At 39.0% G+C, this 26,812-nt stretch overlaps 2 long non-coding RNA genes across 4 annotated transcripts in view; one reads left to right on the plus strand and one right to left on the minus strand.

The window, feature by feature from the left end:
• Positions 1-26,812, plus strand: part of LOC309634296 — a 514,820-nt gene that overhangs the window by 459,575 nt on the left and 28,433 nt on the right. Inside the window, exon 7 of one of the 2 annotated variants that reach the window (XR_014247944.1) lies at positions 9,404-14,799. The exons of the other annotated variant lie outside the window; for it this stretch is intronic. This is a non-coding gene — a long non-coding RNA (uncharacterized lncRNA). Of the gene's footprint in view, positions 1-9,403; positions 14,800-26,812 lie in introns of those variants that run through there. 2 annotated transcript variants of the gene reach the window in all.
• The window catches only part of LOC309634334, a 135,400-nt gene continuing 113,127 nt past the window's right edge, over positions 4,540-26,812 (minus strand). The window contains exons 1-2 of one of the 2 annotated variants that reach the window (XR_014247994.1): positions 14,793-14,821; positions 4,540-8,616 (exon numbers count right to left, since the gene is read on the minus strand). This is a non-coding gene — a long non-coding RNA (uncharacterized lncRNA). Of the gene's footprint in view, positions 8,617-14,792; positions 14,822-26,812 lie in introns of those variants that run through there. The other variant, XR_014247993.1, reaches the window with a different exon arrangement.

Genomic DNA, 26,812 nt, shown 5'->3' on the forward strand with positions numbered 1-26,812 from the left:
TGGTCATATCATCACCCTATTCCAGTCTTCTAGGGTTTCCTAATAACCATGGGAACAAAATTCAAAATCCTTAGCAGGACCTTCAGGGTAGTTTGTTACCTAGTTTTAATCTATCAATCACTTCAGTCCCATTTCTTGCCACTTTTCATCTTGCTGTATGTTTCAGCCACAGTGTAGTGACTTTTCCCTGAACAAAGAGGTTTTTTCCACACTCTTTCTTCTGTCTTGCATATGTACGTACTTAGTTGCAAATTGCCCTTCTACCATCTTTTGCCGAAAAGCATCTCTACAACCTTCAAATCCCTTTAAATCTCAATGTAACCTTTCCTGGACACTTTCCTCAACACCTACAGTCAAAGATAAGGGCTCCCTTCCGTATGTTCTTTATACATATGTCTATTTAATGTTAATATATTTCTAGGGTAGGCTGGCCGGCTAGAAAATCTTGAGCAGGAGATGAACCTGCAGTCCACAGGTGGGATTTCTTTTTCTTTAGTGAAACTTCAGTTTAACTCTTAATGCTTTAGGCCAATTAATGAGTCCCACCAAAATTATTGAAGATAATTTACATCAGTTAAAGTCACGTAATTGTAGATGTTAGCCATATCTACAAAATATCTTTACAGCATCACCTAGATTAGTGTTTAACTGAATAACTGAGTATTATATCCTAGCCAAGTTGACCCACAAAACTAGTAAACACAGAAAAATATATTTATTGGTATCCCATTAGAAGCAAGTTTTCAAATATTTGGCTTTTTTGTTTGTTTACAGACTTCATTGAAGTATAGTTGCTGTACAATATTATATGTCACAGGTATACAATATAGTGATTCACAATTTTTAACGGTTATACTCCATTTATAGTTATTATAAAATATTGGCTCTATATTACACATGTTGTACAATATATCTTTGTAGTTTCTTTTATACCTAATAGTTTGTACCTCTTATCCCCCTACCCCTATATTGCCCCTCCTCCATTCCCTCCCCCCACTGGTAACCACTAGTTTGTTCTCTATATCTGTGAGTGTGCTTCTTTTTCGTTATATTCACTAGTTTGTTGTATTTTTTAGATTCCACATATAAGTGATATCATACAATCTTTCCCTGTCTGACTTATTGCACTTAGCATAATGCCCTCCAAGTCCATCCATGTTGCTGCAAATGGCAAAATTTTCATTATTTTTTGTGGCTGAGTAGTATTCCATTGTGTGTGTGTGTGTGTGTGTGTGTGTGTGTGTGTGTATTTTACATTTTCCTTATACATTCATCTGTTGTTGGACACTTAGGTTGCTTTCATACCTTGGCAATTGTAAATAATGCTGCTATGAACACTGGGATGCATGTATTTTTACAAAATAGTGTTTTTGTTTTTTTCAATATATACCCAGGAGTGGAATTGCTGGGTCATATGGTAGTTCTATTTTTAGTTTTTTGAGAAACGTCCATACTGTTTTCCAGAGTGGCTGCACCAATTTACATTCCCACCAACACTGTATGAGGGTTCCCTTTTCTCCACATTCTCGCCAACATTTGTTATTTGTGTTCTTTTTGATGATACCCATTCTGACAGGTGTGAGGTGCTGTCTCGTGTTTGATTTGCATTTCCCTGATAATTAGTGATGTTCAGTATCTTTTCATATGCCTGTTGGCTATCTGCATGTTCTCTCTGGAAAATTTTCTATTCAGTTCTTCTTTCCATTTTTTAATCAAGTTGTTTTTTTGATGTTGTATGAGCTGTTTACATATGTTGGTTATTAATCCCTTATTGGTCACATTGTTTGCAAATATTTTCTCCCATTCAGTTGGTTGTCTTTTTATTTTTTCAGTGGTTTCCTTTGTTGTGCAAAAGCTTTCAAATATAATTAGGTCCCATTTGCTTATTTTTGCTTTTATTTCCTTTACGTTAGGAGATGGATCAAAAAAAAATATTGCTGTGGTTTATGCAAAAGAGTGTTCTGCCTGTGTTTTCCTCTAGGAGTTTTGTAGGATCTGGTCTTACAGTTAGTTAGGTCTTTAATCCATTTTGAGTTTATTTTTTTGTGGTGTTTGTTAGAGAATGGTTTAATTTCATTCTTTTACATATAGCTGTCCACTTTGCCCAGCACCACTTATTGAAGAGACTGTCTTTTCTCCATTGCATATTCTTGCCTCCTTTGTCATAGGTTGACCATAAGTGTGTGGGTTTATCTCTGGGCTTTCTATCCTGCTCCATTGATCTATATTTCTGTTTTTGTGCAAGTACCATACTGTCTGTCTTGATTACTGTAGCGTTGTAGTATAGTCTGAAGTTGGGTGCATGATTTCTCCAGCTCTGTTCTTCTTTCTCAAGATTCTTTTGGCTACTCAGGGTCTTTTGTGTTTCCATACAAATTTTAAAATTATTTGTTCTAGTTCTGTGAAAAATGCCATTGGTATATTGACAGAGATTGCATTGAATCTCTAGATTGCCTTAGGTAGAATGATTTTAATAGTACTAATGCTTCCAATCCAAGAACACACAGTCTATCTATCTTTCCATCTGTTTGTGTTGTCTTCAGTTTCTTTCAGCAGTGTCTTATGGTTTTCCGAGTACACATCTTTTGTCTCCTTAATTTCTCTTTCTGATAGTTCTGACTGCTCTGGGCTGACTATGTGAGCAGTCTGGTAGGCTTGTTTGGCCCCTGGCCCAGTTGGTTGCAAGGCACTGCCTTGTGAAGATGCTGCTGGCTGGGGTCTAGTCATGAGGTGACTGGCTGCAGAACTCTAGGGGACCCCAGGGCTATGGTGGCTCACTGGTGGGCAGACTCAGGGTCCAGAAGACCCCAGGGCTGTTGCCCACCCCCTGACGGGTGAAGCCAGGTCCTGTGGTTAGTGCTGGACTACTGACAGGTAGAGCCAGGTCCTAAAGTCTGGCTGCAGGGCCCAGGGATCCCAGAGCTGGTGTCAGATCACTGGTGAGGGGGGGCTGATTCCTGACACAGTTGGGTATGGAGTCCAGGGTGTCCCAAAGCTTGTGTTGGCCTGCTAGTAGGCAGGGCCCAGGGTAGGGTCTGGCCTACTGTGGGTGGGCTGGGTCTATATTCTGAGGGATTGTAGTTTTCTCGTGTCTGCCTCATAGTGGGTGAGGCTGATCTAGAAGCTAGTGCAGGCTTCCTGGAGAGCAGGGCTCGTGCCTGCCCACTGGTGGGTAGCGCTGTCTTGGTCCTCTGGTGGGCAAGGCTGTGTCTAGAGGCAGCCTGTCTGTTGACACATGGGGCTCTGTCCCCACCCAGTTAGTTGTTTGGCCTGATGTGTCCCCAGTACTAGTGCCTACAGGCTTTTGGGTGGGAACAGCTCTTGGTGATAATGAGCTAGAAGGAGGATCCCACGATGCCAACAGCAGTGTCCACAAGGTAGAACACTCCCAAATATGAATGCCACCAGAGTCTATGTCCCCAGGGTGAGCCACAGCTGCCGTGCCCCCCCACCTCCCCCACAGATTAGCAGTTAGGTCTGGCCCAGGTTCCTATCAAATTACTCCTTTTGCCCTGGGTCCCAGTGCATGTGAGATTTTGTGTGCACTTCACCCTAGTGAAGTTTTTATTTCTCCCAGTCTTATGGGGGCTCTCAAAAAGTAAGCCCCACTTGTCTTCAAACCACATACTCTGGGGGCTCATCTTCCCAGTCCAGGACCCCTGGGCTGAGGAGCTTGATTTGGGGCTCAGAACTCTCACTCTTATGGGAGAACCTCTGCAATATAATTATTCTCCAGTTTGTGGTCGCCAACCCAGGGGTATAGGATTTGATGATAGCACAAGTCCGCCCCTCCTACCCATTTCATTGTGGTTCCTTCTTTATGTCTTTAGTTGTAGAAGATCTTTTCTGGTAGGCTCCAGTCCTTTTCACTGATGGCTGTTCTGCAGATAGTTGTGATTTTGATGTGAGAGGAGGTGAGCTCAGGGCCTTTTTACTCTGCCATCTTGGACAATCTTCTCAGATATTTGGAAGCAGCTGTAGCAGAAGGATCTAACTGTGGGATATAGAGCCAGTCATTAAATTTTTGTCCTTATTAGTCACATATATAGTAGCTATTAAATATCTAGAAATAATTTTAGGGATATATTCATTGCTTTTTATACTACAAGCCTTTAGGCATTTGCTTTCAAAACTAAATAGATGAAATTTCTGTTTTGTTGGAGAGTGAACAGAAACAGCTGCAAAGACTTGAAAGTAGGAGTTTATGACTAAAATAAATGAGGTAAAGAAAAATATGCTTGTAACAAATGAAAAGATTGGAAATGTCCGTGGAGAAAGAGAGATACTATTATGAAGAACCAAAAGGAAATTCTAATGTAATACTAGACATAAAAATATATATTTATTCACCAAAGAAGATATACAGATGGCAAATAAACATATGAAAAGATGCTCCACAGTATATGTCATCAAGGAAATGCAAATTAAAACAACAGTGAGATAGTACTACACATCTATTAAAATAGCCAAAATCTAGAACACTGACAACACCAGATGCTGGCAAGGATGTGGAGAACAAGAACTCTCACTCATTGTTGATAGGAATGCAAAACAGTATGGAAAATAATATGGAAACTTAGGAGACAGTTTGGCAATTTCTTACAAACCTAAACAAACATACTCTTAACCTTATGATTCAGCAGTCATGATCCTTAATATTAACCCAGATGAACTGAAAACTTACATCCACAAAAAGCATGAACAGGGATGTTTATAGCAGCTTTATTCCAATGGCCAAAATTTGGAAGTAACCAAAATGTCCTTCAGTGGGTGAAGGGATAAATAACCTATCTAGGCAATGGAATAGTATTCTTTGCTAAAAAGAAATGAATGAGCTATCAAGCTATGGAAAGACATGGAGGAACCTAAATGCATATTACTAAGCAAAAGAAGCCCATCTGAAAAGGCTACATATTGTATGATTCCAAAACTATATGATATTTTGGAAAAGATAAAACTATGGGGAGAGTAAAAAGATCAGTGGTTGCCAGGGTTTGGTGGGAGAGATGGATAAGCAGAGCTCAGATGATTTTTAGGGCACAGTGAAAATATTCTGTATAATCCTGGAGGACATTATGCTGAGTTAAGTAAGCCAGACACAGAAAGATACTTGTTGTACTATCTCACTTATATATGGAATCTAAGGAAAAAAAAAAGCTGAACTCACAGTAACAAAGAGAAGAATGATGGTTACCAAAGGCTTAGGGGTGGGGGAAAAGGAGAGATACTTATCAAAGGGCAAAAATTTTCAGTTATTAGATGAAAAAGGTCTAGAGATCTAATGCATAACACGATGACTAATGTTAATAATAACGTGTTGTAAACTTGAAATTTATAAAGAGGTAGACCTCAAGTATCCTCACCACACAGAGATATACAAACATGGGAACTATGTGCAATGATGGATATGTTAATTAGCTTGATTGTGGTAATAATTTCACAATGTATATGAATAGCAAACATATACTTTAAACATATATAATTGTCAATCATACTTCAATACATCTGGAAAAAATAGAATTCTGTATCCAGAAAAAATAATCTTCAAAGTAAAAGTAAATACATTTTTAGAGAAAATGAAATTGAGTTCATCAGCTTCAGACTTGCACTACAAGGAGTGCAAAAGGAAGTTCTTCAGCTGATTGATAGAAAATGATACTTGGTTCCTCGAAAGGAAGTGAAAGTTATTGAGAATGATAACTATGGGGGTAAATATAAAAGTTCTTTTTCTTTCCTCTTAATTTCTTTAAAATGTATATGAATATTTAAAGCAAAACATATTGTTTTGCAGGTTGTATAATGTGTGTAGATGTAATGTTTATGAAAACTATAGGCTTAGGAATCAAAGGGACTTTTACAGTTGCAAATTTTCTAAAGTAGACTTTGAAAAAGAATGAATATTGTCATCCATAAAGCAATGACCAAAAAAATGACTTACAGCTAAGACCCAGCAATCCCAGTCCTAGTTATTTACCCAAAATAAATTAAAAGAAACATAACAGCACAGTCTGGAGAGCCCAGGTGTCAATCCATAGGAGAATGGATAAGCAAATTGATATTCGCACAATAGCATACTACTCAACAATAAAGTGGAAAGACTTACTGCTTGTGCATGCATTGACTTGGCTAATCCACAACACTATGCTAAGTGAAAGAGTCTTATACAAAGGATACATACTGCATGATTCTGTTTATATGATATTCTAGAACAAGCAAATCTAATTTTTGTCAGAAAAGAATATCAGAACAAAGTTTATCTCCAGAGTAGTAGGGATAGTGATTGACTGAAAGGGGAAAAAGCTAACTATCTGGGGTTATGGTAATATTCTATATCTTGATAGGAGCTTGGGTTACAACAGATGTACGTATTATCAAAACTCAACAAAAGTAAAGATTTGTGTATTTCATTGTATGTAAATTTTACATCCAAAGAAAATAACTATCAAACAACTTTTGAACTCTATTAATGATGTGCATGGTGAAGTATTTAGAGGGAAATAATAAGGGTCTGCAATTTGCTTTAAAATGCCTTAAAAACAGGATGATATATGTAGTACAGAGGGATGGGTAGCTAGGTATGTAATGAATGCAAGTCTAGTAAAGGTTAATGATAGAATTTAGGTGATTTGTATACAGATGTTGACTGTATGGTTCTTTCAATTTGCTGCCTGACTGAAAATTTTTATAATAAATGGTGGGGAGAAATAAATGGATAAGCAAGCAATCAAATTTTTAGGGTTTGATTGTTTAGCTATAGTTTCAGAAATGTGTTTTATTATTTATTTTAAAATATGGTACTGGGCCAAAGCAATCCTGAGAAATAAAAATGGAGCTGGAGGAATAGACTCCCTGACTTCAGACTATATTTCAAAGCTACAGTAATGTATGGTACTGGCACAAAAACAGAAATATAGATCAATGGAACAAGATAGAAAGCCCACAAATAACCCATGCACCTCTGATCAATTAATCTACAACAAAGGAGGCAAGACTACACAATGGAGAAAAGATCGTTTCTTCAATAAGTGGTGCTGGGAAAACTGGATAGCTATATGTAAAAGAATGAAATTAGAACATTCTCTAACACCATACACAAAAATAAACTCAAAATGGATTAAAGACCTAAATGTAAGGCCAAATACTATAAAACTCTTAGAGGAAAACACAGGCAGAACACTCTCTGACATAAATAGCAGCAAGATCTTTTTGGACCCACCTCCTAGAGTAATAAAAATAAAAACAAAAATAAATGGGATCTAATTAAACTTAAAAGCTTCTGCACAGCAAAGGAAACCATAAATAAAATGAAAAAACCCACAGAATGGGAGAAAACATTTGCAAACGAAGCAACCGACAAGGGATTAATCTCCAAAATATACAAACAGCTCATGCAGCTCTATATCAAAGCAAACAAACAACCCAATCAAAAAATGGGCAGAAGACCTAAACAGACATTTCTCTGAGGAAGACATACAGATGGCCAAAAAGCACATGAAAAGATACTGAACATGACTAATTATTAGAGAAATGCAAATCAAAACTACAATGAGGCATCACCTCACACCAGTTAGAATGGCCATCATCAAAAAGTCAACAAACAATAAATGCTGGAGAGAGGGTGGAGAAAAGGGAACCCCCCTACACTGTTGGTGGGAATGTAAACTGGTGCAGCCACTATGGAGAACAGTGTGGAGGTTCCTTAAATAACTAAAAATAGACTACCATATGATCCAATGATCCCACTCCTGGGCATATATCTGGAGAAAACCATAATTCTAAAAGATACATGCAGCACTATTTACAATAGCCAAGACATGGAAGCAACCTAAATGTCCATCAACAGAGGAATGGATAAAGAAGATGTGGTACATATTTACAATGGAATATTTTTCAGCCATAAAAAAGAATGAAATAATGTCATTTGCAGCAACATGGACTGGCCTAGGGATTATCATGCTACATGAAGTCAGACAGAGAAAGACAAATATCATGTTATCACTTATATGTGGAATCTTAAAAAAAATGATACAAATGAACTTACTTACAAAACAGAAACAGACTCACAGACTTCGAAAACAAATGTATGGTTACCAAGGGGAAACGTGCGGGGGAGGGATAAATTAGAAGTTTGGGATTAACATATACACGCTACTATGTATGAAATAGATCATCATCAAGGACCTACTGTATAGCACAGGGAACTCTACTCAATATTCTGTAATAACCTATATGGGAAAAGAATCTGAAAAAGAATGGATATATATGTGTATAACCGAATTGCTTTGCTGTACACCTGAAACTAATACAACATTGTAAATCAACTGTACCCCAAAATAAAAATTAAATATGGTAGTAGGTACCATATTTTTCTACCAATAGTCATCCTACAAGGAAGAGATAAAGGAATCCAGAAGTGTTTTCGGACATACCTGAAGAATCAGCTTCTGCTTGGATGAAAGAACTCCTAAGGTCTGGCTTTGAGAACCAAATGTTTCTTTTAGTATGGAAGTAGATTAGGTTAACTTCTCTTTTTTTCAAAACCCCAGGGCTTGGAGCAGGTGGAGTGTGACTTTCAGTCTGAAACGGAGAAGTGCCTTCTTTATTCACCAGCCGTATCTGGAAGAATCAGTAACTTGATTGACGGAGCCCTTAATGACCCGGTGCTTTACGTTGCATAATAGTGCTGCAGGTGTCTTTCAAAAGGATGTTTCAGATAGGACAGTGAGCCCCCTTCCTTGGTAAATCATACTTCACCATACACAAATAAGTTCTTTGTTTGGCCTGGAGAGTGTGTTTAAAAATCTACCAACTCCACTTGGACTTACAGCTGTCTCAGACAGTTCTATTTTTCTTTCTGATGACAGACACATTTATACCTGTTCTTCACCCAAAATCTTTCTTTTGCCTGAAATAAGGTAGTAGTTCTATAGTTCAAGAATTTCACTTTATTCTAAGAGATAAAGTTTATTTTCTAGCTTCTGTCCTGTTGATTTGAAAATTAGGCGATGGTGTCTCACAAGTCCTGGATTTGATTTGGCTTGGAGAAATGTTGTGGTCTCCTGGAAATAGTGGTGATTATCTGGGAGGGATCTGAACTGAGCCCCTCTCTCTGTAGAATAAGAACAGAATATTCATGAACAGACTCTATACTGTACTGATGGTAATAATTTTAGACCCTTACTTGGGAACGAAAATTGAAAAAAGTTTGAAATGGATATTATAAGTCCTAGGAAGAAGGTAATTTCCTCCTTCACATCTACCTTCTCCTCCCCTTCTTACCTCGTTTCTTCCTTCTTTTCTTCCATCCCTTTCTCCTATTCTTCTTGTGCCCATAAACTATAGGATATGGATTGCTATATATAATATGTATTATATATAATATTTATATTACATCTTTTTATAGGTAGGCAGATGTCAATCTTGCTGATTTTCAAATAATGAATCATGAACACAGGAGGCTGGAACCATCACCGTGAACACTGCTCGGGTACAGAATTAAAGAGGAATGTTGCAGAAAGATGAATGAGAGTCTTCACCCCAGAGGCAATACAGTTATGGACAAATTCTTGTTTGTTTAGATCCTATCTTCTTCCCCCAAATAATTGGATGTACCTTAGAATATAACATACATATACCATAATATTCTCAAAATGGGAATAAAAATCATGGAGAGAGAAGTAAATACAGGTATAAAAATACTAGTAAAATATACTTATTATAATAAAATATTACAGTTAATTGTGCATTTCTTATAAGCTAATGCAAAAAAAATGAGTCACATACTCCTTTTTAACAGGATAAAGCAAAATAGCTCTTTAGTAAAGAAAACCTTTGCCTGTGCTAAATTTTTAAAGAAATTTAATATATTCATACTATGCGTGAATATTTATGGTACTCTTTAGTTTAAAAAGCTCTCTTCTTTTTTTTTTCCCCACTAATACAAGTATATAAGTATTTTTGTCTCATTTTACAGAAGAATAGATTGAAGCTCAGAGAAGTATGTTTTGGTAACCAGTAAATTACAGAGTGGGAATTCCAGCCTATATCTTTTAACTCCAAATCTTGTGTTCTTTTCACATCACCATGTCAGAGACATTGGCCACAATAATGGATGCTGTTTTCAACAGTACATTTATTGAAGATGCAGGAATGGAGATAGATAGCATATGACCATTTCCTGTATTGACCCTTGGTTAAAAGCTGAGGGCATAGAGGTTAAAGCAAAATTCATTGAGTGACTTGCTGTTTTGGGTAATTTACTGAAGTCTAGGTACTCTGCTTTTCAATAATTCAAATTTATGTGAGTTTAGGACTTCAGAATAACTGAAGGAATTGAGGCAAGATGTACTCCTCAGACTAACAAACTCACTATTATTTTCTTGATTGGAAATTGTGTCAATCAGGGTCCCTGCAGGAAAGAGATGGCACCACTCAAACTGAGTAATTGAAGTTGAATGAAAGGACTCTTTACAAAGGAGTGGGCAGAATTTAGGGAAATCAACATGGAGCAGTGCAGGACTTCCAGAGAGGAACCAGTCAAGGAATAGCTCCCCTACAGGAAGGGAGCTAGAGGAACAAATTCTTTGATCAATTCACCAATCTCCTGCTGGGACTCCCATTGAACGACCTCAACAGAAAGCTAGAGGACATGGGAGCCCTTTGATACATTCCATATAGGTCAGTGTTCAGAGGCAAAGAGCAGGGTGGAGAACGGTGGAGGGTGAATCTGGAGGTGCACACAAGCATGAAAATGGGTGGACATTGGTATAGGAATGAGTTCTCTGGAAGAAGCAAACAGAACAGAAATTTGGTAAATGCTGATCAGAGAAAGACCTATCTGCTCTCAATCACAGCTGGGATGGTTTTCATATAGATTAAGTTAAAAAAGGGAAAAAAGAAAAACATTTCTTGAACACCAGTACATTCCATGTACTGTGTAGGTCACTTTCTATAGGTCTGCTCATTTACTTCTTGCAATAATAACATTGGATATAATCATCACCGTTACATATGTGGGAAATTAAGGCTCAGAGAGGCTAAGAAATTTATACTATAAAACAGCCAGTAAATAACAAATCTGAGATTCCAATGCAGCATTTTCTAACATCGAATCTTGGACTTTCTTCAGTTTTGCAATTTTCCTGCCCACTTTATATGTCACCACAGGAAAGCCATAACACTTCTGCACTGAAGCAGAAGCTTAATGTTTCTGAAGAAGCAGTTTTGGATTACTTATATATACAAACCAGGGTTCAATCAAGACCAAAATTACCACTCAAGAGTATGGTAGAGCGTATTTAAATTTGGAAACTTCAAAGACAATAACTAGTCATATGCCTTCCCCATAATGATAGCTGCCATTTACTGAATATTTAAAATATAGGCTATTCACTTTCTATGCATTAAATTAATTCATCTGCATATCAATCATATAGAGAGAAAATTTGAAAGTGAAGAATAGAAGGAGAATGAACAAAGTAAAAGCGTTAGGGACAGAAGCTAGACTTCTCTGAATAAACCTTGTCCCTACAATTATAAAGCAAAATAAAATAATGAAAAAAACCTTTAAATTCCCCCGAAACAGAAGAAAAAAACTTTTAATTTGATATAAATTTGTGGGCACAGCCTAATAGAGAGGAACATTTTCAAGTGATTTAAAACAGAGTAGTTTATCTGTACATCTTTACAGGGATGTACCCCAAGGACAAAACTGCCCAAAACTGTAAAAAGAAATTCTGAAACTGTTTGGTGTAATAAAATTATAAGTAATAATATTGATATTGTTATTCTGAAACTACTATACATACAATGTATTTTGTATACATAATTAATATGATATAATACAGTAAAGTAATATCACTTGAACATAATCACTGTCATTAGGACCTAAGATTTTTAGTATAGTAGAAAAAGAAATATGCATATAAAATCGAAGAATTTAAATAAAACCTCTATATTATCACTGGAAATGGAAATATCAGTACATATTTATAACATATAGCACTGTACACTTAAAAGACTTAAAAATAATATAACAAACTGGTACCAAGAAACACCACCAGCATACACATTGTTATCTGAATATCTTTTCCTACTAGAGGAGACAGATTGGAGAAATGACAGATTCTATCTATGACAGAAAATGTACAAGATGAGCTTAAAACACTTTATTATACCAGAAAGTAAAAAAGCTATCAGAAACTATTGGGGCCATGCCAAAAGGACTCAGGAGGCAATGTAAAGAGACTCCCACTGGACCAAGATGAAACATTTTATGCATCTAAAGGCATAATGAAATTTATGGGTTAAAACACATCAAAAATGTGAAAAATCAATGATAACATGTGCCATTTAAAAAGAAAAAAACACAAATGGGACCTAATTAAACTTAAAAGCAAAGGAAATGATGGACAAAGCAAAAAAGACAATCTACAGAATGAAAGAAAATATCTGCAAATGATATGACCGATAAGAGGTTAATAGCCAAAATATGTAAATAGCTCCTACAACTCACTATCCAAAAAAAAAAAAAAAAACCCCAATTAAAAAATGGGCAGAAGACCTGAATAGACAGTTTTCCAAAGAAGACATACAATGACCAACAGGCACATGAAAAGATGCTCAACACTGCTAATCATCAGAGAAACGCAAATCAAAACCACAATGAGATATCACCTCACACCTGTCAAGAGTGGCAATCATCAAAAAGACCACAATTAACAAATGTTGATGAAAATGTAGAGAAAAGGTAACCCTCATATTATGTTGGTGGGTATGTAAACTGGTGGAATCACTATGGAAAACAGTATGAAGTTTCCTCAAAAGACTAAAAATAGAGCTACCATATGATTCAGCAATTCCACGCCTGGGTATATTTCAGAAGAAAATGAAAACACTACTTCGAAAAGTTACATGCATCCCAATGTTCATAGCAGCATTATTTATAATAGCCAAGATATGGAAGCAACCTAAGTGTCCATCAACAGATAAATGGGTAAAGAAGATGTGAGATATATATATTTATACACACACACACACACACACACACACACACACACACACACACACACAGGAATATTACTCAGCCATAAAAAAGAATGAAGCACTGCCATTTGCAACAACATGGATGGACCTAGAGAGTATTACGCTTAGTGAAATAAGTCAGACAGAGAAAGACAAATACTCTATCACTTATACATGGAATCTAAAAAATAAAAACAAATGTATATAACAAAACAGAAACAGACTCACAAATACAGGAACAGACTAGTGGTTGCCAGTAGGGAGAGGGAAGGGGGAGTATGGGATTAAGAGGTACAAACTACTGTGTATAAAATAGATAAACAACAAGGATATATTGTACAGCACAGGGAAATATAGCCATTATTTTGTAATAACTTTAAATGGAGTATAATCTATAAAAACATTGACCCGGGATGTTGTACACCTAAAACTAATATAATATTTTAAACCAACTATACTTCAATTAAAAAAGAAGGGGGAAAAGTCAGTGACAAACTTGAAGTATGCTAAAGAACGAATTTTCAATTTTTTTCTGAAAGCTGGTAATTAGAGAAAGAATCAAGTGTCCTACCTGCTTTTCCTATACAACCTCAGGATAACCAAATACCTGAGGTTTATTTTTATAAAAGTATCCCAGCTAACAAATAACAGAGAAAGAATTAGAAGATTACCATTTTGCAAACCTCGAATAAAATAGTGGATCTAGGTAACTATAATCAATGGCTATTAACATCACACAAAGAGAGGAGAGCGGACACCACGTGCCTCCTGTTGGAATTATGAAATACATTCTAGGAAGTATTTTTTTGCCAAAGCATTGACATACATAAGTCAAATCAAGCTTCTGGATATAACTATCAGTTTATGGGAAATACAGTGGTAGAAGAACATATTAAATATTACCATAGAGTTGGCAATCAACAAAATCCAGAATGTGAGAAATACTACAGAACATCACTAATAACTCGATTTCTTCACGAATAAATTGTAAGGAAAACAAAAGAGGGAGGAGAAGCTATAGTTTAAAAAAGATCTGAGAAATCCATAAAAATGTAATGTGTGGATATTGTTTGGATCTTAAAAAAAAAGCAAACTTTAAAAACAAATTTATGAGATAATTAGGAATATTTGACACTGGATTTTTTATATTAAATTACTACAAATATTTATGTAGATTAATGATATTATAGTTATGTTCTTCAATAGAATCCTTACTTTTAGGGATACTTACTTAACTAAAGAAATAAGATGTCTGTGATTTGATTCAAAATAATAAAGGGGTTTGGGGGTTGGAGTTATGTGGGAGGGTTGACAGAACAGAAGTTACTCTTAATTGTTATTTGTTGAAGATGGGAAATGGGTATGTGGGGAGTAGATTTCATTATATTTCTCTTTACATATATATTTGGACTGTTACACAATAAGGTTTTAAAAATGTGTTTCAACAGATGGGATTGCCAAATTCCACATGTGAAGGGTTCAGAGATTTATATAATTTAAGAAAATTGTTTTAAATTAAAAACAAAGAGCTCATCCAGTCATCAATTTAAAACTGTTCTTCCACAAATCCTTTTACATGTAATGGGTATGAATCTTGGTCTATAAACTCCGGTATGTAAGAGAAAGAACTTCTTCAAAACTTTTCCTGAAACTCAATTTAGGTTCTATTTAAAGATCCAAAGAGTGGAAATATGTGGAAATTTAATTTCAGTCAATTGAGTTTTACCCCCTATTTTTCCCTGGGGTGCATCCAAATTCAACGGACTTACCATATTGCTATGGTCTGGGATTAAGGGGTATCTGGTCCTCAGTGTCATTTGTCCATGCTGACATCTGTGGAAACATCTATCATGCCATCTGATCCTTGATCTTCAGTACATGCAGATCACCGGGAATCATCCCTTTTCCAATCCTCAGGGCTCCTTCAGGCCTGGCTTTTTCTAGTTGATAATTTGGTCTCCCTCTCAGATGCAAAGGAATCATTGTGACTCCACCAGGCTGTGGTATAGAGAATTTTTGTGAGGTTCTCCCAGCCCTGTCTGCCTAGATACACAGCACAGCTACTCCTTCTTTGGGGTCTTGCCTCTCCCAAGTACTCTACCCTGAAAGGAAGCACGCATCTCCTGTGCTCTTGCATTCCACAGATTTTCTGGGGTTTCGTATCATTCCTTCCACCACTGGCCCTCAGTCCCACACATGGTCAGTGAAGTCAGGGGGCAGGATGTCTTCCAGGCACCTACTAATGTCGACTGCACCTACCTTTCCCTTCACTTTCTTCTCTTTGCCATCTCAAGAACACCATTCTAGTCTCAGAAGCAGGAAGCCTTGTTTGTATTTTTTAATCTGCTCTGAGTCATTTCTATTTCCCTGAGAGCTAGGCATTTGAAATTCAAAGACCAAAATTAGACTCTTATATCCTTTCTGAAACAACCCCTTCCCTATGGGAATGAATGGGCTGCCTAAGTGTAGAGCTAGGCAAGGGAAGGGAAGGTAATGATAATAATACTAACATATTTTTGAAAATAGTAACAGCAACAAACATTAAGTGGCAAGCACTATTCTTGTATTCTAATAATTCTAAGTATTAATTCATTGGCTCCTCATAACAACCCTATGAATTACTATTACCTCCATGATGTAGATCATGAAACTGAGGCACAGAGAGGTTAAATTACCGGCCCAAGGTTGCACAGGTAGTAAGTGGTAGCACTGGAATTCCAATCCAGGCAGTCTGGCTCCAGATCTGTGCTCTTTAAACCATTAAGAAAGATAGGCTGGAAAAAAAAAAAAAAAAAAAAGACCCAATACATTTGAAAATGCTAGTTGAGGTCTTTTTTGCATGTATATTCCATTTTTGTAAATCATCCGAAATATGAAACCAGCTGCCTCTTTATCATTTTCTTTTCTTCATCCACATACAGTGTAGATAATGTGGAGAAAGAAGGAAACTTCATATTTACTGCAGTCTCACAGATACATTTCACTAGAGCCCTGGAATTTACATGATTAAATTTCCATTTTATTTTAGACGAGGACACTAAACTTTAGGTTAACTAATGTTCTGATGGACCCACAGTGAGGACGTGGGAGTGCTGTGATATAAACCCAAGCCCACCCAACCGACCAAGGTCATGCTTATTCTCTGACCACACCAAAGAGCTGAACTGCGTTTTGACCTGAAATTGAAGGTGGACAGTTGCAAGGCCCCTACGAGCACCTGACCCTGCCAGGGGAGAGGAGATTCAGGCCGTGGGCCTGTCAAACAGATACCTTTTCACCAGCTGGGACTCTGCTTGCCTTTACACAGCATTAATGAAAAGGCTAGGGGAGTAACAGATGGAACACACTTGAACCTTCCAATCAGGGTTCTTCGATCCCCTTCGGCTCCTCTCCGCAGCCGTACATCATCTGCATTAAAAAGCCCCATGGATCTTTCTCAGCTGCTTCCCGTCAGCCCACATAACGTCCTTTCCGGCACTCCTCTGGGAGAGTCCCGTGTCCTCCTGTAATAGCAGACTGAGAAGGGTGCAAATAATTAGAACTTAAATTGTCAACTCAGACTCTCAAGTCAGTCACACAGAAAATGCGCCAGCTTGACATACGAGGCAGTCTCATTTTATGGAAATAAATGATCTAAACTGCTTAGTTTTGGGCAAAAGTTGATAGCGTATTTTATGTGTCCCAATCACTCATTTTTACGGGAGCAGAAGCAATCTCATTGATTAAGATGAATACTTCGGAGCCAACATCAGCGAACTCGACTTGGGTTGTTCGTGGAGTCCCATTCATTTAACTTTGGCTTTTCTTCTCTTCCCCTCACACACCATCAGAAATGATACATTTAATTCAAAAAGGTGTTTGTAGATGTAAATGTATTTAGGAATAAAGTTGCTCAGGTATATAAACGCTGTGGTCTCTGTAAAAAATAAATGGTTATTGAGACACGACTGTATATGGCAAACTTGTTATCGGAATTCTAAATTGCTGCACAGAAAACACACACACCCAGACACACACACCTTGACTAAGGTTAAACTGTTCTCCTCCCCTTCTTGTCATAATAACATAATGATAGTGCTGTCATTATAAATATTTGGAGGTTTTCTGCATCTTGATAATTGATGGATTCTGAATGTTGGAGAATGATTTTTAAATCAGCGCAAGTGTCGTGTTCAAAGTGTTTCCTTGGATTTTGAGAATGAAAACCGGAACCATCTTGTATTTCTTAGGAAATGAGCAGGAAGCAGGAGAGAGGCAAATACACCCAGCGCTCTGTTATTTCCTAGGTCTTCCTCCGGTAAATTGAAAACGGTACCTCCCCTCTGTGAATCTACCACCCTCCACATGCTTGGCCTGAATGCCATACACCTGCTCAGTGTCAGCCAAAACCCACCAGAGCATATGGCAGCTCACATATTGCCTTGTCCCAGGATGGATTGGGAACGCTGGTCACCTAGGCTCTGTTTTCAAGTGGTGTGAAAGCAGCTGTGGGAAGCCCAGAGGATGACAGGTTCCCACTGCGCTTCTTACCAGTGGGAAAGAAGAGCGAGGGGAACAGAAGGGAGATGTTTTCAGATACCCAGCAGCTCTGACTTGACTCTTCTGTAAAAGAACACACCGCACACTGGCTTTCCCCACTGTGAGCAGATGCATTAGAAGGGAAACCTCGATTTTTTTTTTAAACTGCTTGTCGATGGTAGTAGGCAGAATTACGGCCCCGAAAGAGATCCAACTTCGAATCCCCTGACCCTGTGACTATGTTATCTCACGTGGCAAAGCAGAATTAGATAGCAGATGGACTTAAGGTCGCTAATCATCTGCCTTGCAAATAGGGAGATTATTCTGGATAAACTGGGTGGGCCCAGTGTAATCACAGGGGTCCTTAAATGAGGAAAAGGAGGCAGGAAATGTCAGAGTAATAGTATGTGAGGACTTGACCTGCTGTTGCTGGTTTTGAAGATGGAGGAAGAGGTCCGCTAGACAAGGAATGTGGGCAGCTTCTAGAAGCTGCAAAGGGCAAGAAACAGATCTCCCCTAGAAGCTCCAGAGAGGAACAAAGCCCAGCCCACACCTTGATTTTAGCCCAGTGTGACCCAGGTTGGAACTCTGAACTACAGATACTAATAGAATAATGTCTTGTTTGGAGCTACATGTTGTGTTCATTTGTCATAGCAGCAGTAAGAAACTGATAAGTGGAGTTCTGGCTTGAGCTGTGGTTCTTAGCTTTAGAGTGCATTAAAATCAGCTGGGGAGCTTTTAAAAGTCCTCAGGCTGGGGCCATGCCCCAGAGCAGTCATGTCAGAATCTCTGGGAGTGGGACCCCAAAATCAGAATTTTATAAACTCCCTGGTGATTTCAATGCACAAGCAAAGCTGAGAAGCAATGATTTAGTGGATAGAACCCCCAACAGTGTTTGGAGTCAAGAAAGCTGGGTTCAAATTCCACTTCTATCATTTCAAGATTGAGCTCAGTTTATTTCACCCACATATTAAGTGCACATGGACACATATATTTGTGTCTATAAAATATAAACGTATACATGTATATATACATATGCACACACAAACAGCCCTTCTGTGAAATGGGAAGTTATTTGTGAGGTTTTACGTGTAAAAGCGTCTAGCAGAGAGTAAATGCATGTAATGAAAGTTATTTTAGTATAAGTAGTTGAGAGCTACTGAAGATATTTTTTACAATCCTTCTCTGGCAACATCAAAAAATGTGTTTACAATGAAATGCTACTCAGCCATAAAAAAGAATGAATTAATTCCATTTGCAGCAGCATGAATGAACCTAGAGATTATCATATTAAATGAAGTAAGTCGGACAGAGAAAGACAAATGTCATATATTATGGCTTATATGTGGAATCTAAGAAAAATGATACAAATGAACTTATTTACAAAACAGAAATAGACTCACAGACAGAAAACAAACTTAAGGTTACCAAAGGGGAAAGGGGAAGAAGGATAAATTAGGAGTTTCGGATTAAAATATACACACTACTATATACAAAATAGATAACCAACAAGGACCTACTGTATAGCACAGGGAACTCTACTCAATATCTTATAATAACCTATAGCAGAAAAGAATCTAAAATATATATATATGTATATATTTATATAATTGAATCACTTGGCTGTATACCCGAAACTAACACAACATTGTAAATCAACTATATTTCAACTAAAAAAATTTTTTAAATGTGTTTATTTTCCAATTTTGTATTTTTCTGGGCCTATGTGTCTCAAAGTGTGTTCTAATGTGGGAGCCATACTTAAATATATGTCAGATCACTGACATCTTGGGAAAAGCAAGATTGTTTTGTAAAAGTCTTTTTCATAACATTAAAACACTTAATCGGTCCTCACCGATTAAGCTCTTAGGCTCAGGGTGCCTGCTGTGACCTCAGGCCATTTCCTTAACCTTGTTCCAGCCTCCTTTGCCATGTTAATAAAATAGGGACCCCAAGTCTCCTCTTTCCCATAGTTGCTGTTGGGATTAGAGGCAGCAAATAGAAAGTATCTCGCACAATGCCTGGCCTGCAATCATGACTTCATAAATGAAAAGTTTATAGTACTACAGGTCAAGTCCAAATCCAAAGAATGGAATGGAAGAATGAAGTGGAAATGCAGTGGGGGTGGGAACAGAGGACAGTGAGTGGCTAGGCAGGGGGTCAGCGAAGACACTCAGGGCTGTGGCTGGGCCAGAGGTACATCGTTTCGCACCTGCCCGGCAGGTGTGGCAGAGTTGGGTACAGCTGTGTGCAGGGGCTCTGGCCTGCTGAACACCGTCCTCTGAGCCAAGCCTCAGGAGATGTGTAGACCTAGGAAACCTGGTCGGCTTCACAGACACTTAAGAGCGCGATGGGCCAGCCCGTGCCCAGATAACGCAGGTGTTTTCAGCCACACCTCCCAGCTCCGACGTTCATCCCCTTGTCCATCTCCTGAGGTCAGGGGCTGTACGGCTCATGGTTCTCTGTCATCTGACTCCCCAGCTCAGTTCTGGGCACACAGCAAATGCCCAGGAAAGCCTGGCTCTTTCATTTGTCCGTGAGAGTCACATAAAAAAAAATGAAAAGAAATGTCACACATTCTGTCCTCCTTTTGATTGCAGTAAGTGGAAAATAATGTGGTTGCTGAAAGCAGGGCCCTGAGGCCAGAGTTGGGACCACAGAACTAGTGCCTGGTGAGCTCGGGCTCATGGTTCGATCTCGGCTAGTTTGCCGGTCTTTCTTAGTGTCAGTTCATCTGTTTAGCGGCGATGGAGTGAGAGAAGTATCTGCTGTGTCAGTCTCCCAGGATGAGTGCCACAGTCAAGTCCAATGAGTATGAAAGTTTTCCAAGAATTTGAAATCAAGTAATAATTTGGGGTTCAAGGGAGGGAAAAGCTCAGGTCTGGCTGGGGAGAAAAAACTTTTTGAAGAAGCTATCTAAGGGTAGTAGCTAAAGAAATTTTCTTTTAAGTTGTTCAGGATTCTTGCAACTGGTAGAAATGTGTTAATGGTGAACACGGATTGGATAGGGCATGGGCTGTGAAGTTACTGACACCTGGACTCAAATCCCAAATGTATTCACTCACTATATGTGGAACCTCAGCCAAGACACAACTTCTCTGACACTAGGTGTCCTTTTCTACAAACAGGAGTGATGATCTGGATAATGCAGGACTGACAGTTAATGAACTTTCACTGTTTCCTTCTAACAGTGCCTGCAAAGTGGAATGCGAAAACTTGGCCTCCTCCCGTTTCATGGGGCCCTCTCAAGAAGCCCAGTTGTCTAGAGGACAGATTACACTTGGAAGTCTCCTCTTCCTAAAAGGCAATAATTATTTATTCTGATTATAATTTTTAAAGACTTATTATAATTACATATAATTTTATATGTTATATGTATATGTGTTTGTACATATGCATATATACATATATATAAACACCCTTACATTCTTACATAAAACAAAACCAATAAAGCAAAAGCTCTATTAATCCCCTTTTGAGAGAATAGGTTTCCTTTTTAAAAAATCAGTTTTCACCAGTGAAACATGAAGCCAAACTATTGTCCTATCTGACTTCAAGGATCAGACAGCTGGAATTTGTTCCCTTGAGGCACAGTCAAATCGAAAACCATCCTCAACAGGCTCTAGAGAAATGCACTTATCAGCTCTAGTGATTTGTGGGTTGGCAGCCTCTTCCTGGGTCCTAACTGGGACCAGATCAGCTGCCTCCAGCCACTCCTAATATGCCCTCTTTACGCCACTCTACTGTGGTGTAGAGTCTAAGAAAGAACATGGGGCCAGGAATCAAAAGATGGCAATGCTCACAGCCTAGTGTTTCCTGCTCCTAGCCGGTAGTACAAGGCAGGTTATGGAAACTCTGCTTCTCAACTCCCTCATCTGTGAAATGGGAATGGCATTAGTTATAATTATGTGACAGGATTGCCATGAATACAGAATGACATCATGCTTTAAAATCTTGAAGTATTTCTAAAATATGAAACATTATTAAGACATACACATAATGAAAAATGGAAGAGCATTTAGAAGATACAAGAATGGAAGGTAAAAGATTTAATTGCTTATTACTTCCTTCTAACCATATTCCTAAGACTAATTTCATAAAATCCCCTAGGTTTCATCCTTTGCTGTTGTACAATATCTACTCAGACTGCAATTTATAGCTCGGAACGGTCTGTAATGAAGGCCTTTCATTCAACAAATATTTATCAAGCACCTACTAAGTGCCAGCCCTGATCACACCAGTGAGCAAAACAGGCAGAAAGATGGTGCTTCTCTGACTTTTAGAAATCGCAGGGATGGTGACTTGTGAGAGTCCTCTGACACAGTGAGGCCCCGGGCTCTTGTTTTCCTCATCTTCTGCCCAATATAATCGTGGGGCCCTGATCTCTCAAAAATCCACTACTTGGCTTCAGTCCAGGGACAGGCATTTGGTATTTAAGCCAGGCCAGTGTTTGGTGCTCAGAAGTTGCACAGGAACCGCGTGCTGAGTGCCAGCAATGCTGTCTGAGCACCGGTATCTGGGTTTAATTTCCACTGTCTGTCAGAGGGAAGCTTTGATCAGACCCTGCATTTTTTCACTTCTCCTAAGTGACTAGAGGCTACTACCAGCCCATTACCACTGCCTCCGTGTGAGCTCTGGGTTGGCCGTGACATCAGAGATTTATTTACATAAATTTCCCCGGAATCGCCCTGCACATGCTTCTCTCTCCCCGCTCCAGTCATGGTACAGTGAGTGCTGAGGACTCAACACGGGAGTGAATGTGTGTCCAGGAAGGTAAGGGATGGGAAATGGGGCAGGGGACCCACACTACTGCAGAAGGAAGTGCAGCGCAAGTAAGTGACTGCAGCTGGCTCTTAATGGCTTTTCTTCTCTGCCGTCATTTTCCTTTAAGCCCAAAAGAAACTCTTTGTAATACGTGTTAAAATTACGGTTCAGATTTCTGATGATCAAGTTACATAGATTAAAGTAATGGATACCAGACTCCGCATCAATTCAGGTATAAATATGGATGAAATGAATGTACATTATCCACTGTTATAAATCTGTGTGTTCAAGGAAAGACATAAATCTCCCAAACCTTTCCTACCTCAGGGTATGAAGGTTTTTTTTTTGTTTTTCCCAGTGTTTTCGATGAAATTATGATTTGGAGTAATTTGCTGGTTTTGCAGAAACCTCTGGCTTTTTTTTTTTTTTTTTTTTACAAGAAAGGGTAGAGTGTATTATTTATAATGGCAAGTCATTAAAATGCTCCAGGAAGTCGTCATTGCGGAGGGGGCTGGAGAGGGAAGTATATGGCCTTCCAGATGTGCGCGTGTGGGGAAGGGCCGTGCATTTAGAGAAATTTATAGCACCTGGCTCCACTGTAAAGGGTTCTTAGCCTGGGGGAGTTTCTCTTTGTGCCCCTACCCACCTTGGCCCTATCAACACTTGTACACGGAGGGGCTCAAAGCCATCAGTGCGTGATGGACACATGGCCACAGGATGTTGTGGTCTGGACGGGAAGACGGAGTTCTCACTCCTGCTAAGCCACAGGGCTGATGAAAGTGTCTGAGCTCCTGGTAGCCTGGGGCCCTCACAGGAGCAAGAAGAAGCCTCATGGTGAGCGGGAAAGAACAGAGGCAAACACTGCAGACATGCCTACCCCAGCGTGTGGCTCAAGAGCTGGACGTTTGCTCACCCCCGTTTTCCCCTCTGAGTTTTACAGTCTATAAAACGAAGGTGATAATATGTATTCCATAAGGCTGGGGTGAGGGCTGAATGAGACTGTGTGTGTGAAGGCACCTAGCTCTTCCAGCTGAAACTCCTAACCGGCAGCTTCGTGGATTCATGAGCACCACTGTCCCAAATGGAACTGCATCATGGACCCCTGTCCTCCTCTAGCTCTCCTCCGCTAAGTCCCCTGCTGACCCCACATGGAGGTTCAGCTGTTGCTAAAGTCCTGGGTAGTGAATGAAGAACTTAACAAGGAGGCCAGGTTCTCCCCGTGGTATTGCTCCACGCTCCCTGCTGTGCGGCATCCAAATTAGCCAACAACCACTTTGTCCCCATTCCAGCCAGCCGAAGGGAAAATGGGAAAAATAGGGCACGCCCCTTCCCTTTAAGGACCAACCTGGAAATGACCTGCATCCTTTCCTTCACATTCTGGTCAGAACTTCGTCAGGTAGCCAGCCCTACCTACTCATGAAGGGGACTGGGAAAAGTGTCCTTTACCTGGGTAGCCATGGACCTAGTTAAATTCCCTTACCATGGAGGAAGGGGACGTAGATATTGGGGAATAATTAGCTGTCCTTTCTAAAGGAGGCTGGGGGATTACAGGGAATTGTGCCAGAAACTCAATTAGAACCATACGCTTGAAGAGAGATTTAGGTTCTGTAGGGGTGGAGAAAGGAAGATTGTTACCCCCATGGATCATGAAATGTGTTTATGTCCAATAATCAGATTAATTAGGATGTAGCTCTCTGGCTCAATTTGTTAATGTAAAGATTCCAGGGGCCAAGGTGCCTGGGCCTGTTCTATTACAGGTCAAGTGAGGTTGACTTTCCTCTGCAGCCACAGGCAGTCACCCTATGTCTACCATGCCCAGCATGGTTTTTACTTTGATACTTCCATCCCATTTCCCACGGCCTGCCACATAGCTATTCATTCACAATTGTTGAATGAATGGACGAGTGAATGAATAAACGAGTTAAAGAGTGAAGTAAAGGATGTAGACACTGGGCAATGGGATGGCAGGGATGGCAGTGGGCGCTTTCAAAAACAAAGCCAAATCAGAAGATCTAAATAGACATTTCTGCAAAGAAGACATACAAATGGCCAACAGGCACATGAAAAAATTCTCAACATCGCTAATTATTACAGAAATGCAAATCACAACTACAATGAGCTATCACTCACACCGGTCCAAATGGCCATCATCAAAAAGTCTACAAACAATGAAGGCTGGAGAGGGTGTGGAGAAAAAGGAACCCTCCTACACTGTTGGTGGGAATGTAAATTGGTGCAGCCATTATGGAAAACAGTATGGAGTTTTCTTAAAAAAACTAAAAATAGAGCTACATATGATCCAACAATCCCATTCCTGGGCATATATATTCAGAGAGAACTCTAATTCTAAAAGATACGTGCACCCCAACGTTCATCGCAGCACTATTTACAATAGCCAAGACATGGAAGCAACCTAAATGTCTATCAACAGAGGAATGAATAAAGAAGATGTGGTACATAAATACAATGAAATATTACTCAGCCATAAAAAAGAATGAAATGATGCCATTTGCAGCAACATGGGTGGAGCTAGAGATTATCATACTAAGTGAAGTAAGTCAGAGAAAGAAAATATCACGTGATATTGCTTATATGAGGAATTGAAAAATATGAACTTATTTACAAAACAGAAATAGACCCACAGACATAGAAAACTTATGGTTACCAAAGGGGAAAGGGAAGAAGGATAAATTAGGAGTTTGGGATTAACAGATATACACTACTATATATAAAACAGATAACCAACAAGGTCCTATTGTAAAGCACAGGGAACTCTACTCAATATTTTATAATAATCTATAAGGGAAAAGAATCTGTAAAAGAATATATATATGTGTGTGTTTGTAACTGAATCACTGTGCTATACACCTGAAACTAACACAGCATTGTAAATCAACTATACTTCAATAGAAAATAAATAAAACATATTGAAGCTTAAAAAATAAACAATCAAAAAACAAAACCAAATCATCTCTATTCATCTGAGCCATCACCTCCGTTACTCTTAAGGGATGTCCTTGCTTCTCATTTATACAGAAAGAAAAAAGCAAAAACTCCCTAGTGCCCACAGCAGCCCAGCAGACTTACCAGCCTACGTGTCCACCATTTGTTCCTTCCTTTCTGTTAAATTGAGATATTCCACCGGGACCTACAGTTCCTCCCTTCTGCCCTTCAGGGCCTTATTCCACCATTATGCCCTCTCCCAGACATCTTCACATCCCTCCTTCTCTTCCAGCTCCTTCAGACCTTAAATAAGTTCATATATCCCCCATCTTTACAAAATTAAATATTCATTCAACCTCCATCCAGAGTTGTACTGTCTCCTCCTCCCCTTTCACAGCCACACTTCTTGGCTGAATTCACTGTTCCTTCTTCTTGAACCCACTCCCTTTCCATCCATCCCACTGATGTTTGTCTTCCCCACCCCTCCCACTACCCTGACACTGCTGGTCAAAGTCACTGATGATCTTCCTGCTGCAACTGCCAAGGGCATCCTGCAGTTCTTATCTCACTTGGCCTCTTGAAAGCATTTGACCCTGTTGATCACTCCCTTTTTGAGAAGCTCCCTCCCATGGTTTCTGTAAGCCATCACTCATCCTGGTACCTCTTGGATGCTTCTTCTATGTCTCCTATGGACTCTGTTCCCCCACTCATCATTAAATGTTAGTGTTTCTCAGGCATCTCTTCTGGGCTATCGTCTCTTCTCACTCTGCACACAGATCCCTGGATATCTCATCCACTGCCACTGTTTCTATGCATATATAATCTATATGCGTGTGATGTCCAAATATGAAATACTTCCTCTCTCTAGACTGCAGAAATAACTGCCTCCTGGACTTCTCCATTTAATTATTCTAGAGGCAACTAGAATACTTCATGTCTAAAATTAGATTCAGGCTCTGTCACTTCCTATCCTTGTAACTTGCCTGTGTCTCATTTGTAAATTGAGGGTCATAATAATTCAGGATTATAATCTATATGCACGTGATGTCCAAATATGAAATACTTCCTCTCTCTAGACTCATGTTTTTCTAGCTCTAGTTTCTAATGAAAATTTCTTCATGCATATGCCGCACATTAATTACTTTAATAATAACAGTCCTCGTGTTTTGCTTGTATAGTTGTTTACCATTTACAAAGGGATTTCACATACATGATCCCATTTGAGTCTCACAATAACTCTGTGTGGCTCAGAGTGGGTAAGTGAATTATTTAGAGTTACACAGCAGTGTTGGGACATAAATCAGGGTCCCCTGACTCAGTCCAGTTCCAAGGCAGATTAAAAGTACAAAAGTTCAATCAGTGCATATTCCAACCTAGGCCTGAAACAGATGTGTGTGCAGATACCTCTTGGAATATTGCAAAGACTCTTAAGTCATTTTTGTTTGTTTTTGTATTCAAATGCCCAAATTCAGCTCTGTTCTCCAGTATTTTCTGATTTCTTATTATGTGTTAGCTTTGAGCGAGGCCCTGATTTTTTGTGAATGGACTCGCTGAGTCTGAAACA

This window comes from Balaenoptera borealis (assembly GCF_965194805.1).
Source record: "Balaenoptera borealis genome assembly, chromosome: 8".
NCBI lineage: Eukaryota > Metazoa > Chordata > Mammalia > Artiodactyla > Balaenopteridae > Balaenoptera > Balaenoptera borealis.